The sequence below is a fragment of the Arachis hypogaea genome, chromosome 1 (genome assembly GCF_003086295.3).
Source record: "Arachis hypogaea cultivar Tifrunner chromosome 1, arahy.Tifrunner.gnm2.J5K5, whole genome shotgun sequence".
Taxonomy (NCBI): Eukaryota; Viridiplantae; Streptophyta; class Magnoliopsida; order Fabales; family Fabaceae; genus Arachis; species Arachis hypogaea.
Genome location: NC_092036.1, coordinates 49461547 through 49476545, shown reverse-complemented (window position 1 = coordinate 49476545; position 14999 = coordinate 49461547). Strand labels below are relative to the sequence as shown.

General features: G+C 37.6%; 1 long non-coding RNA gene across 1 annotated transcript; it reads left to right on the top strand.

Annotated features, from left to right (window-relative positions):
* The first annotated feature begins 1728 nt into the window (after window positions 1-1728).
* On the top strand, window positions 1729-3955 carry LOC114924411 (uncharacterized). The gene is made up of 2 exons (XR_003811655.2): window positions 1729-2037; window positions 3364-3955. It is a non-coding gene; the product is annotated as an uncharacterized lncRNA (long non-coding RNA).
* The last annotated feature ends 11044 nt before the right edge of the window (window positions 3956-14999 follow it).

Here is a 14999-nt window from a genome sequence, read left to right as displayed (position 1 = left end):
TCGTGTGATTTCTCCTCATCACGGAAAGCTTAAAGAAAGCATAATTGAAGCTTCGATGTGTGGCCAAAGTTGGTTGTGGGCAGATTTAGGGAATAAAGGTGACATATTACTTAATATTCATTTATGTTAATTTTTTACATAATAGTAATTATCTTATTAATTGCTATCTCTTTTGATTTTTAGGTTTAAATCTTGATCTTCAAACCTTTAATGATGATGAAGATGTGAAAAGTGATCAAGAATAAGGATTGAAGATTTTTTAACATTTTAATGACGTAATTTCTTTATGTTTGTATTTTAATTTAGTTATTTGACATTGTATGAACTTTTTTAAATTTCAAGTTATTTGATATTGTATGAATCTTATGTTTGTATTTTAATTTATTTATAAATTTTAAGTATGTATCTTAATTTATATATGAATGTATAAAAATTAAAATGTCATTTAATTTTTATTGGGGCGAGTAGGGATGGGGCGGGTATCCCTGGGGGTGGGTTAGGGTAGAGTCGCCTACTACCTGCAGGTAGGGGTGGGGCGGGTAGTAGTGGAATACAAGGAGGGTGGGGCGGGGTCGGGTAGGGCAAAAACCTGCCCCTACTCACCCCATTGCCACCCCTAAACCTGGCAGATTGTAGAATTCCATGAAGTTGGTTAACTAATTCTAACTCCCATTGGAATAGTACCCTTCTCCAATGAAAGTTCCATATCCACTCCAGTCCATCCTAGAACCCACAGTCTCCTATTACAGATCTGACTTAATTTAAAACCGATAAAAGTCTTAAAAATACATCCTGCAACACATCACATCGTAGCCAATTATCTTTCCAAAAATAAATTCTTCTAGCATCTCCTAACTTTAATGATAAGCCTTTGACAAAAATATTTAGTTACTAAATGATTTCTAGTTTTTATAAATACATTATATATAACATAATTTTAACATGATTCCAAAAATTGTAAAATTACAATAATACCACTCTAATTTCTACCTTTACATTGATATAAAGTTAACTCTAATGATAACCCTCTGACAAAAATATTTAGTTACTAAATGATTTCTAGTTTTTAGCTTTATAAATACATTATATATAACATAATTTTAACATAATTCCCAAAATTTTAGAATTGCACTACTACTACTCTAACTTCTACCTTCACATTGATATAGAGTTTGAGCCACTGCAACCAATTAGGTATTATGGAGGACCAGTTAGGTATCATGGATGATTAGCCAAGTTTCCTCCAAATTTTGTTTTCACTTTTGGTATATTTTTGTTTCTCAATCTTTGGAATTTTTTTCTTTATTCTTTATTTCTTTCCTGTTTAATGTTTTTCAAGTCCTGTTTGGAGTCCTTCTCTACATCTATTTGGTTAATGGGGAGGACTATCAATTTCTTTTTATACTCTGATTTTTTTAAAAAAATGATGAGGCAGTTGTTAATTTTCTTTTTTAATTTATTTTCTAAGGTACAAACGTAAATATAGTTGTCAGCGAAAACTACAAATGTTTGTTTATGTCATTATATAATGTATTTTTTCTTTTAATTAGAAAAAAGATTCACACATGATAAAAATAGTTTCACTATAAATATATATAATTTTTATAATAATTTTTATTTTATTTTGTGATATTTTGTCGCTTTTTGAATTAATATTATATAAGAATGAGGACTAATTCTATATTCGACTAGTAGAATTTCTCAATTTTATATTAAATCAAAACATACATATTTCTGTGTAGGCAAAGTATTCGAAAGAATTCTCTTATAGGAGTTTTATTTGATGGAGTTGTCTAAAATATTTATAAAATAGCCACAACTTATATTATTCTGTATTTATTCATGAGCAACAAAAAATCTAGTAATCTATTTGTAACCCCATATATTAATAACCTGGGTAATGGATAACCAAAGTCTACAAAACACATGCAATCTTTGTCCCATCAGAAGATGCCGATCCACCCTAGGCGGTGGTTGGCAGCCATATCAAGGTGGAAGAGCTGCTATGCCAAAAATCTCCCATACGCACAAAACAAGGTTTGTGCATCCATCTGTCATGATTATTTTTTTCTTTGCGAGTTTTTCTACCTCCGTCCAGGGGTTTCTATTTGATTCACTGTTTCGGATCTCCTTTCCACAACAAATAGACTTTAAACTGTAATTTATTTTCAATTTTTATTCTCGAAGCTATAGGATTTGATTTGGTGAAAGTTCCTCAAGATTTGGAAGCCAAATGCACTAGTAGATTTTTGACTCAACATAATCTATGAGATTTTTTATGCTTATAGTCAATAGTCATAACTTAATCGATGCAACTGAAAAATTGGATCTTCTATTAAGAGTGAAAAGGTTACTATTTTTTTTGTTAGATTTTCAAAATTGCTGGAATTTGTTTACAATCTTAGGTTCTATTTCAATTTGGTTCATCTGTTTATTCGATATTTTGTCTATATCTAATTAAATATGTGAAATTTGAAGTCTGCATATCTTGAAAGTTCTATTACACCATGAAACTGGTGGTGGTTATTAAATGAAAAAAAATAAGAGATGGTTGAAGATTGATTTGAAGATGAAGATAGCATATTGAGACTCTATGAAAAAATAATTTAATTTTAGTTTTATTTATGTCTTGTTCTTTTGTGCATGAGTTCTGCTCGGGAGCTCCAGGTACTAGGGATAATAAACATCTCAAACCACTTATCCCAAAAGTTTAAATTGATTTTGGAGTTTACCAAGGATCAAACTCTTGACTTTTTGGATCTAGAGCTCTAATACCATGTCATGATATCACTCATCCCAAAAGTTTAAGCTGATGGAAAAAAGTAACACACTACAAGAAAAAGGAATTTTTGTAACAAAAAAAGGGGCTGTTGCAGTATGTCTCGTTACAAAAAGTTTTTGTAAAAAAAAATGAAATTGTTACAATTTAAGATAATATTTTGTAACAAACTTTTTTGATACAAAAAATAAAAAATTGTTACAAAAGTGATAACAAATTTTGATTTTCAAAATATTTTTGGTAACAATATATTTTTTCCTATCATAAAATTTTGTTACAAAATGTAACTTGATTTTGTAACATTTTTTTTCTTTAGTTACAAAACACTATTTATTTTGTAATAATTTTTTCATACAAATTACACGCATAATTTGCCAAATTATATTATTTTTAATTAATTAATATATTAACTTATTTACTCAATAAGTCAACTGATAAACGGATAATTTATACGCTTTTTGGCACTGTTTTTATATAGTTTTTAGTATGATTTAGTTAGTTTTTTGTATATTTTTATTAGTTTTTAAGCAAAATTCACATTTCTGGACTTTACTATGAGTTTGTGTGTTTTTCTGTAATTTTAGGTATTTTCTGGCAGAATTCGAGGGACCTGAGCAAAAATTTGATTTAGAGACTGACAAAGGACTGCAGATGCTGTTGGATTCTGACCTCCCTGCACTCGATATGGATTTTATGGAGCTACAGAACTCCAAATAGCGCGATCTCAATTGCGTTGAAAAGTAGACATCCAGGGCTTTCCAGCAATATATAATAATCCAAACTTTGTGCGTGTTTTGATGACATAAAATGGTGTCAAAACGCCAGCTCTCTACCCTTTTCTGGCGTCAAAACGCCAGAACTGGCATAAAAATTGAAGTTAAACGCCCAAACTGGTACCAAAGCTGGTGTTTAACTCCAAGAGAAGCCTCTACACGTGTGAAGCTCAATGCTCAGTCCAAGCACACACCAAGTGGGCCCGGAAGTAGATTTCTGCATCATTTATATTTCTATAAACCCTAGTAGATAGTTTCATTATAAATAGGACAGTTTACTTTGTATTTTCATCTTGAAATCTTTGGAATGTTCTTCCTTAGACATTGGGGGCTGGCCATTCGGCCATGCCTGGAGCTTGTTCTTATGTATTTGATACGTAAAAAATAAAATATTAACGCGCAACCGGCAAGTATACCAGATCGTATCAAGTAGTAAAACTCACCGGAGTGAGGTCGATCCCACGGAGATTGGTAGATTAAGCAACTTTAGTTAAGTGGTGCTTTAGTTAAGCAAACATAGTTTTGATTTCATGAGATTTTGATTCTTGAATGTAACTACTGAAAGTTAAATGACAAGGAATTTAATTAACTAAAATAAAGAAAGAAAATAAAAGTAAATAACTGAAACTTAAAGTGCAAGAAATTTAAATGATATTGGAGATAAATTGCAAGAAATTAAAGATTGCAGAATTGTAAAGAGCAGAAAAATAAATTGCAAGGAATAGAAAATAGAATGTAAATGATAGAATGATAAATTACAGGAATATAGAAGGGAATTGGGTAGTGGGAATTCTAAATAACTAAAGAGCAAAAGAGATGAGAATAAATGATGGAGAGATCATTAGGAATTAGATATGCAAATTCTCATGAATTGATGTTGATCAATTCCTTCTCAATCATGGGTATAGATCCATGGCGGATTGTGGGTAATTGAGTTCTAATCTCTTGGTAACTCAATTTCTCTCAACACAATCAATTGTCACTCTCGTGATCTAATTGTTCATGAGAAGAGATGATGCTCAATTCTAATCCTTCATGCCACACAACTTTCAGGATCTCAACTAGGAGTGGTTACATCTCACATACCGACCCAAAGTGTATTGATCAAAGAAATCATGAAAGGATGAACTCTAAACTGAGTTATATGGCTCCTTTCTCAAGTTCACCACACAAATCATATAGATTCAACCACTCTCTCGATGGTGATTGAATCTTTGAAGAACAAGATTTTTCTCCTGGATGAACCACTTGAATTGAGAAGGAGAAGAAGGTTTATCAACCCATTCAAATTTACAGAGCTCCTCCCCCTAATGAAGATGGGGTTTAGTGAATCATAGCTCCCAATTCAACAACAATTGCAAAAGTAGACATTAAAATTTAGTGTAGAGAAGAAGAAGAATGAAGAAGAAGAAGAAGTTCTTAAAACTCAAATTCCAAGTTGCAATTCAAAAACAAAATTCTTCTCTGCTATGCTTCCCAACGGAAGTGTAGTACCAAGCAAAGTAAAAGTGTAGTTGAGGTAACTAAAATGCTGTAGAAAGTGTAAAAGTCTAAAAGGTGTAAAAGTGTAAGAAAAAAAGTCCCTTCAAGTACAAAACTCCTTCCTATTTATATTACTCCTAAAATTCAATTAGAGCTTTTTAATTGGGTTAGCAATGTGGGCTTCACTCTTGTTGAGTTCTTGGCTTAATGGAAGAAGTGTTGCCAAACAAAGGAAGTAGAGCTCATTTACATTGCTTCTGGCCCATTAGTTGGGTGTTACTGGCAAACACGCCAGCCTTATTGCACGTTGGCAACGTGCTATGGCATTTTCTTGGGCTGGGAGCTTGGTGCTTGGGCGTTGTTGCCCAAGTTGTTGCCCAAGTTGTTGCCAAACACTTGGCTCATTCTTCCTTCTTAGCTTCACTTTTCATGCTTGATGTTGCCTGAACTTTGAGCTTTAATCCTATGCTTCAATATGGACTATTATATATCATTAGAAAGCTCGGAATGTCTTCTTTCCAATGCACTTAAGATCATCTCAATTGGATCTACCTAGCTCAAGTTATGCAACCTTGAAGAGAGCAAGGTCAGGCTGTCTTGGTTGGGGCGTTTTTGCCAAACACGCTAGTGCCAACGTGCTAGTGAACTTCCCTAGCCCAAATTCTTAGTATTGGCATTGTTTCTGGAGTTGACAAGGGACACGCCAGTTCATCCTTGCCTTGGCAACGTGTTCGAGCCCTTTTTTTTGGGTTCATTCATGCTTCCTTGAGTTTTAACCTTCGTTTTCTTATTTTTGGGGCCTAAAGATGACTCTGATTCAAGCTTTTATTTCATGCTTCACCATAGATTATTATATATGGTTGGAAATATCTAAATGTCAGCTTTCTATCACAACTGAAAGCACTCAAATTGGATCTCTGTAGCTCAAGCTATACATCCTTGAAGAGGGTTAGGTCAAGCTGCCAACTTTGCTGGAGTTGGTGAACACACACCCTTTCTTCCAAGTTGGCAACGCCCAAGATCACTCTCCAGGGCTACCTTGTATTGTTGGGCGTTGTTTCTGGTGTTGTTGATGAACACGCCAGTTCATCCTCAAGCTTGGCAACGCTCTCGAGCTCTTGGTTGGCACCCAACTTTCCTTGGCCTAGCGTTGTTGTGGGCGTTGCTAAGGGACACGCTAGCCTTCCTTGGCTTGGCAACGTGCTCGAGCCTTCCTTGGCCTCGCATTCCTTGGCCTAGCATTGTTGTGGGCGTTGCTAAGGAACATGCTAGCCTTCCTTGGCTTGGCGACGTGCTCGAGCCTTCCTTGGCCTAGCATTCCTTGGCCTAGCGTTGTTGTGGGCGTTGCTAAGGAACACGCCAATTCATCCTTGGCTTGGCAACGTGCTCGAGGCTTGTCTTCGAGATTTCATGCCACGTTGTTGCTAAACACGCCCATAGAACTTGGCGTTGGCAACGTGCATGCTTCTTCCCCTAGGCCAAAACACTTTGCTCCTGGCGTTGTCCACAAACACGCTGGAGTTGGCAACATGCAATCCCCTGTTTCCTTGTCATGATTGATGTATCTTCAAGCCTTCTTGCTCCAATTCTCACTCTATTTCCTTCTTGCTTCATCACCTAACATAAACCAAAGAATCTTCCTCAAAGTCTTGCCATCTTATGCAATAAATTTCAAGAGAATCATTCACATCAACTTGTTTATAACCTCCTTGAATCATTTGCATGGATTATGCCAAATTTCACCTAATTCTTGGTTCATGAATGCATGGAGAGAAAACTCATACAATTGCTTGTTTACTTTAGTAATAATGAGTGATATTAAGCTAAAACTAACTAAACTAACTGGCTAAAATAGCAAATATGTGAATGCATCACAACACCAAACTTAAAATGTTGCTTGTCCTCAAGCAAGAGATCAAAGAATTTGACAAAAGAACTTAAGATGCAAGAATTGAATATCTTAACAGAGAAAAACTTCTTTCATGAAATGTGTCATCCTCATTTGTGTAGTCATTTGTTTAATGCAAATGATCAAGGCTAATTCAACTTCTTTAGTTAAAATGCTTGCTTCAATACTAGACTGGTTAGGTTCATAGGACTCCTTTTTCACACCTCAGCATATAATCCTCAACTATTCTTTTCTCTACTTCTCTTTTCTCTTTTTTTTTTTCAGTTTTCTTTGTTTCAATTGAGCTAAAAATCTTGTCTTAAGGCAGCTCTTTAGCATAAGCTTTCAATCAACAATCCCAAACCACTTGGTTTAAGTTGTTAAGTGTTGAAACACTTTTAAAGATTTACTAACTCAAGCCTCTCTCCTTAACACATTCAATCACAGGCATATAACTTTGAGATTCTATATGGATAGTGGTGTCCAGCACCTCTTTGGGCTGCTAAATGTTCTGTTATGGGGTTACTCTTAAATGTGGGTTTTCAATCGATAATCCCGAGTTAGTTAACTCAAGTTACCAGGTGATGAAGCACCCCTCAGATTTACTAGCCCAAGTATGTCCCCTAACATCAATCACCACAGACACATATCCAAATTTTGTCATTGATGCCTAGCTTTTCATTATGTGTTCTTTGTTTTCCTTATTATTTTTTCTATTGTCAAGGATTTTGTGCTTCTAACTTCTTAAGTCTTGTAACCCTTAACCAACTAGCCTTGTGTAAGCAAGCATCTTAATTCCCTTTAATTTCTTAAGCCCTGATTCGTTCACAATGGAAGCAAATACACTAGCACTTTTGTAGGACAACCTTATTCTTTCTAAGCAAGGTTTCTCTCTGTTTTTTTTAAAACCACATCTTTTATTCCATTGGCAAGTAAAAGTACTGAAGACAAGCATACATTCCAAGCATATGAGTGATACATAGCATAAATATGAGAATGAATATTGTAAAAGTGAACAGTTTAGAAGGTATATCATGTTTTAGATATATATCTCCTTTATTTATTAAAATATTAAAGGAACTTCACCACCTTTAAGTTTTAGGTTCCTTTCCTTTGCTTGATTCTCCTTGCTTTCCTTTGCCCTTCGGATCCTCCCATTTTTTCTTTCTTACATCTCCTTGTTGTTTTGTTGTTGAGTCCTCCTCTTCTCTTCTCCATATCCCTGAGCTTACCATCCTCTCTCTCAGCCTTTGCATATTGAATTTTACCCTTGCAATCTCCTACTCTTCTAATAACTTGTGGGCTTCATTAAAGGTTTGAATTTGTGGGTTGAGCGCTGGAAGGGTTCCACAGATGTAACTGAGTTTTTCTTGAATGCTCATATCATATTCAATTCTATCTCTATGCCTGGCCTCCTTGAACAGTCTATTTTCATTGAATTCCCTGTGAAAGAAGTCTTGTCTACCATCCATCCTGTGGAGGAGTGATGAATGAGATTTGCTCAGTGGTCTAGATTTTCTTCTTATAGAAAGAATTACTTCGTTGTAAGCATAGCTCCAAACCAACAAACAATTCTCACATTAAAAATATTGAGTTGTCACATGTACAAACCCCAATGAAAATTAACCGGAGTATTTAGACTCCGGGTCGTCTCACAAGGAAATGCAATGAAATGCTCAATTATTAGCTATGAAGTATGTTTTGGAGTTTTTGATAAGAGGCATGAAAGGTAAATGACAATGAAAATAAACTAACAACTAGAAAGCTCTTGACAAGGAATGAGAATTAGAAGTCCTATCCTAATTATCCTCCTCAATTGTGACCACAATTATCCATTGCAACCACTTAGTTAACCTTTAACCATGGAGGAAAGTCGAGTGGATGAATCAACTTGATTCCACAAGTCCTAGCCAACTCCCAAGAGAAAGATAATAGAACATTAAAATGTAATGTTCATAAACATAAACGAGGACAAAATAAGAGATTAACAATAGAAACTAGAAGAACAAAGATAATAGAACACTAAAATGTAAAGAGAATTGAAATCAAAACAAGAATTAAAAGATGAATTTGAGAGTGATTAACATAACTTTACCCTAATTTCTATCCTAAATCTAGAGAGAAGAAAGAGCCTCTCTCTCTAGAATTCTAGCCTAAAACATGATAAAAACTAAACTATGACTACTTGGTTCATGTCCCCCTCAATCCTTGGGTTCAATAGCATCAGAAATGAGTTGGATTGGGCCCAAAATGAGCTAGAAATCGCTGGCCACGAGTTGCTCTTTAGTGGGTCACGTGCTCAGTCGGCACATCCGCGCACATTGCGCGTGCGCGCCTATATACGCGAAGCAACATATGGCAAACTTTATATCATTTTGAAGCCACAGATGTTAGCTTTCCAACGTAACTAAAACCGTCTCATTTGGACCTCTTTAGCTTAAGTTATAGTCGATTGAGTGTAAAGAGGTCAGGCTTGACAGCTTTACGGTTCCTTCATTTCTTCATGAGTTCTCCCACTTTGCATGCTTTTCTCCTCACTTCTTCCATTCAATACTTGCCTTATGAATTTGAAATCACTCAACAAACATATCAATGCATCGAATGAAATTAAAGTGAGTTAAATTTAGCTATTTTAAGGCCTAAAAAGCATGTTTTCACATTTAGGCACAAATCAAGGGAGAATTGCAAAACCATGCTATTTCATTGAATAAATGTGAGAAAAGGTGATAAAATCTCCCAAATTAAGCACAAGATAAACCACAAAATCGAAGTTTATCAAGGAGCTCCCTTTGCTGAGCTTGCTCTATCCTTAACTGAGCCTGTTCTTGTATTACCTTCTCCATGGATCTTTCATGTTTAGCAGCTGAGTTGTTAATGGCTTCATACATTTTGGCATGTTGCTCTTGTTGTAGTTCCATCATGTGCATTTGATATTCTCTTTGTTGATCTATCCATTGAGCTTGAACTCCTCTTTGCTGATCCATCAATTGGCAAAGGTCCCTTTGTTGTTGAGCTTGTTCCTCTTGGCTTCTTTGAATTTGTGAATATTGCCCAGAGATTCCTTCCAAAGCCGCTTGAAGTTGGTTCATGTTCAAAGCACTTGATTCTTCCCTGTCTTCTTGCTCCTCCTCTTGGCTTGCTTCCTTCCTCTTCTTTCTTCTTGCTAGGGGTTGCCTCTCCAATTGGACTGTGGTGACATATTCTAATCTTTCCTTGGTGATGGGTTTCGCAATGGACATTAGGTCTGTGTCTTCAAATTCTTCGAGAGGTACTCCAGCTTCTTCACATAAACGCAAAATAGTACTAGGATAACCTAGCCAACTGTCTTGTTTGACCTTCTCAGCTATGTCAATGATGTTCTTGGCTATAATTTCTCCCATATTGATCTCCCCTCCTTTCATTATGCAATAAATCATTATTGCTCTATTCACTGTCACCTCGGAGTTGTTTGAGGTGTAAATTAATGATCTTCTCACTATGTCATACCATCCTTTGGCTTGTGGTATGAGATCACCTCTTCTAAGTTTAAATGGTTCTCTTTGTGAGTCCAACACCCAGTCCGTGCCTACTTTGCACAAGTCACTTAGCACATCTTCACATCTTGGGTCATATTTAATCCTCTCATCATAGCTAGGTTGCTTAAACCGTTTTGGCTTGGTCTTTAGCACCCTATTGATGGTGTCTAGGCTAAAGTCGACCACCACCCCCCTTACATAGCTCAAGTATGGTTCTTCATCATCATCTTTCTTTAAGACATTGGCATAAAATTCATGAATGAGAGGCATGCTTAAAATTTGAGGTTGATTACAAAGAAGCTCCCATCCCCTTTTTCTAATCACCTTTTGTATCTTAGGATATTCCTCCCTTCTTAGTTTGAAGGGCGCCTCTGGGTCAATGTCTTTGCTTATCATCCAATTAAAGATGTGCTCATGGTGTTTGGATTTGAACATTCTCTCATCAAATGTGGTTTGCTCTTGTATGGGTTGCTTGTTTTTCCCTTTCTTAGCTTCTGATGATGAGGCCACTGAATTTCAATGGTGATGGCCGAACCCAACACCAAACTTAGATAAATGCTTGTCCTTAAGCATACAAGAGACGTTAGAGTGAGGCTTAGGAGGATAGGTTCACAAGGTAAGAAAAGCAATCTCGAAAAAAGTTGTGGAGAGGATTGAGTAAGTGGGATGATTTGGGTGGGTGTATTTGTGAAATATGGTGATGGTAAGTGGTCTATATATAGATATGAAGGTAAGGTGAAGGTTGATTGCTGTTGTTGGGGAGGATTCATGTCACTTTAGAAGTTGGAGGAATTGCATTAAAGGTTTGGTCAAGTTATGGGAAGCGTAAATCTTTCTTCTGGTGCATGTTGAGTTGCTTTTCCCAATGCACAAAACCCAAGGCACATGTGACTCCTTTTTCCTTGTGTGTGTCCGTGAACTCCTCTTCCAAGATTCTCCATCACTTCTTTCTTTCACTTCCCTGCAACAAAACTATAAAAACTTGAGATTCTTGTAATGTCTTGACTTATGCTGGCAAACTTTAACGAGATCATAGTGCAAATGAATAGAAAAATAACAAAAATTAAATCTAAGGGTTGCTTTCTGTTCATACCCTGGGTCGAGTTATCCGACCCGGGATGTTCTACAGACAAAGCAACCAACTTCTTTAGGTTAGGACGACCCAACCTCTTTTCAGAGAGTTTGGCCAAGTCACCAGGAAAGCCCAAAGAAGGGCCCAAACAGAAGAACACGACCCAAATCCTAAGGCAGCCCAAGCCTATAGAGATAAGGGCGGTTCCCTTGAAGATAAGATGACCTCACTCAAAGATAAGATAAAGATAAGATAAGATAACTAACTTTTATTATCTAAGAAGGTCACTTTACGCCATTATAAATACATTGGAGCACCCAGGTATAACTCATACTCTGATTCTACTCAATACCTGCTTAATACCCTTGCTAACTTAAGCATCGGAGTCCCTTACAGGTACCCCCACCCTCCAGGGACGAAGGATCAGCACCACCACCAAGTCCAACAGGTCGGACACAACAGCTTTGACCAGTACAGAAGATCTCGTCCGAGATCGACCTACAGTTTCAGGTAACCCTCGGAACATTGGCGCCGTTGCCGGGGACCTGGAAGTCATCCCAGCATCATGGCGGACGACCATGACAACGACCACACTTCAGATCTAGAAGATAGAACACCGCACAAAAATACGGATGCCACACCAAAAGATACTTCCCAACTTAACAACAAGAAGAACTCTCCATACGCGGGAGCCATGGATGAACTTCAGACCGTTTAAAACAACTTGAAGAAGAAGCCCTACGTCAACGAGAGGCCAAGAAAGATCTACAGAAGGAAATAAGGCGACGCCAGGAATTAGAGGACAAACTCCTAAAACTTGAAGCCGATATCAAGACCAAAACTAACCGATCCCCTCCTGAGGATAGCTCTCGCAGGGAACAAGATCCATTCACCAAGGAGATCATGAAGACCAAAATACCAAAAGACTTTAAACTTCCAGATATGACCTTATACGACGGCACTACAGATCTCGGCCATCATCTCAGCAATTTCAGAAGTAGAATGTACCTCACCAATGCATCAGATGTAGTTCGTTGCAAAGCCTTTCCGACTACTTTGACAAAAACGATAATTAGATGGTTTGACAATCTACCTCCTAGGTCCATCTCGAGTTTCGACGACTTGGCCAAGAAATTTTTGGCCAGATTCTCTATCCAAAAAGACAAAGCTAAACACGCTCCAAGTCTATTAGGAATCAGTCAAGGAGAACAGGAAACCCTCCGTAACTACATGGAATGATTCAACAAGATATGCTTAGACATACAGAACCTACCAACAGAGGCCACCATTATGGGCCTCATTAATGGCTTACGAGAAGGGCCTTTTAGCCAATCTATATCAAAAAAATACCCCACATCTCTGAACGAGGTGTAGGAACGAGCTGAGAAGTACATCAACATGGAGGAAAACTCCCGATTAGGAGAGACCTCGAAAGCCAAATTCACTTCCCAGGATATGAACAAAGATCCCAAAAAGAAGGAAGATCGACAGGGAGAGAAAATAAAAAAATACCACAATTACACCCCCTCAGGGTGTCTCTTGTGGATGTTTACAGAGAGATTTGCAACACCGAAAAAATACCTCCAGCTCGGCCACTCAAAGGAAAAAAAGGAGGAGGAAACCGGGCTAAATATTGTGAATACCATCGGATCCGCAGGCATTCTACCAATGAATGCTTCGATTTAAAAAATGTCATAGAAAAACTAGTAAGAGAAGGAAAGGTAGATCGATATCTGGCCACTCGTGAAGATGAGCAAAGAAAAAGAAGAAGAGCAAAAGATGTTGGACAAACCGCACGATCACCTTATACACCAGAAAGACATGTCCACATGATACACGGCGGATTCACCGGGGAAGGAATCTCCAAATCATCTCGCAAAAGACATCTCAAAGACGTATATCATGTCAAAGGAAAGGAGGAAGCACCCGACATCCCCGCGATTACTTTCACCAAAGAAAATGCATCTGACATCGTATCAAGACATGACGATCCCATGGTCATCACTATTATACTGGCAAACGCAAATCTCCACCGTACGCTGATAGACCAGGGGAGCTCCGCCGATATCTTATTCAAAACTGCCTTCGACAAACTCGGCTTGGAAGAAAAAGAACTCAGAGCATATCCGAACAGCCTGTTCGGACTAGGAGATACCCCGGTTCAACCAATGGGATACATCTCGCTACACACAACTTTCTAAAAAGGAAGTCAGTCAAGAACACTCAAAATAGATTACATCGTAGTCGACGTAAGTTCAGCCTACAATGTCCTAATAGGTCGGACAACGTTGAATCAGCTTGGTGCAATAGTCTCAACCCCACATTTATGCATGAAGTTCCCAACTGTAGGGGGTGATGCCAGGGCATCTTGGCCAGTTTCACTGACCTTTCTTTACTGTTTTTAGGGTAGTTTCATGCATTTTCTTAAGAAATAAGATAGTTTTGGGTGGATATTAACTTACATCTTGATTCAAGCATACATTGTGCACTTTACATGATTTCATGAGAATTTTGCATGAATTATATGACAAATTGGATGATGCATGACTCATGACTTGTACTAGAACTTTGATGCACTTTGTTGCTTGATTTCAGGACAAAAGAAGCAAAGAAGAACCACGTTAGCAGCCATGTTAGTTTAGCTAACGTGACCTCTAACGTGGAATGGGAGCTAGCTTGCAAAGTTAATGAGAAAGGTAATCGCCAATAATGCCCTCGAAGCCATCATAGCCCACGTTAAGAGTCACGTTAACTAAGTTAACGTGAACTCTAACGTGGAAGAAGACAACAAGGCCAACGTTAGTGACACTCTCCTTTGTCACTAACGTTTGACCAAGCTCATAATTGGCCACGTTAGTTGCCACGTTAACTTAATTAACGTGGACTCTAACGTTAAGAAACAAAAGAGAAGCCAACGTTAGTGACATTCACCTTTGTCACTAACGTTGGCCAAGCCTCCATAAGCCACGTTAACTCCCACGTTAACTTAGTTAACGTGGAAGCTAACGTGGAGAGAGCAATGATGAGCCAATGTTAGTGACACTCACCTTTGTCACTAACGTTGGAGATGGCTAGCATTACTACGTTAGAAGCCACGTTAACCTAGTTAACGTGAACTCTAACGTGGGAAATAGGGGCACATTGGAACGTTAGTCACAAAGGTAAGTGTCACTAACGTTCTCGAAGGATTGGCATCACTACGTTAGAAGCCACGTTAACTTAGTTAACGTGGACTCTAACGTAGGGAGAAGGGGTGACTAACCACGTTATTGGGAATGGTAAGTCCCAATAACGTATGCGAAGGACCAAGAGGCAATGTTAGTGGTCACGTTAGTGCCACTAACGTTGAAGTCAACGTGATCATATTTGGGTGAGAAACGTTAGTGAAAAAGGTGATTGTCACTAACGTTCTCGAACCCACACTTTCACTTAACGTTGACACCACTAACGTCCTAAGCCAAAGTCCCTGCCTACTTCACATTTTCTCTCT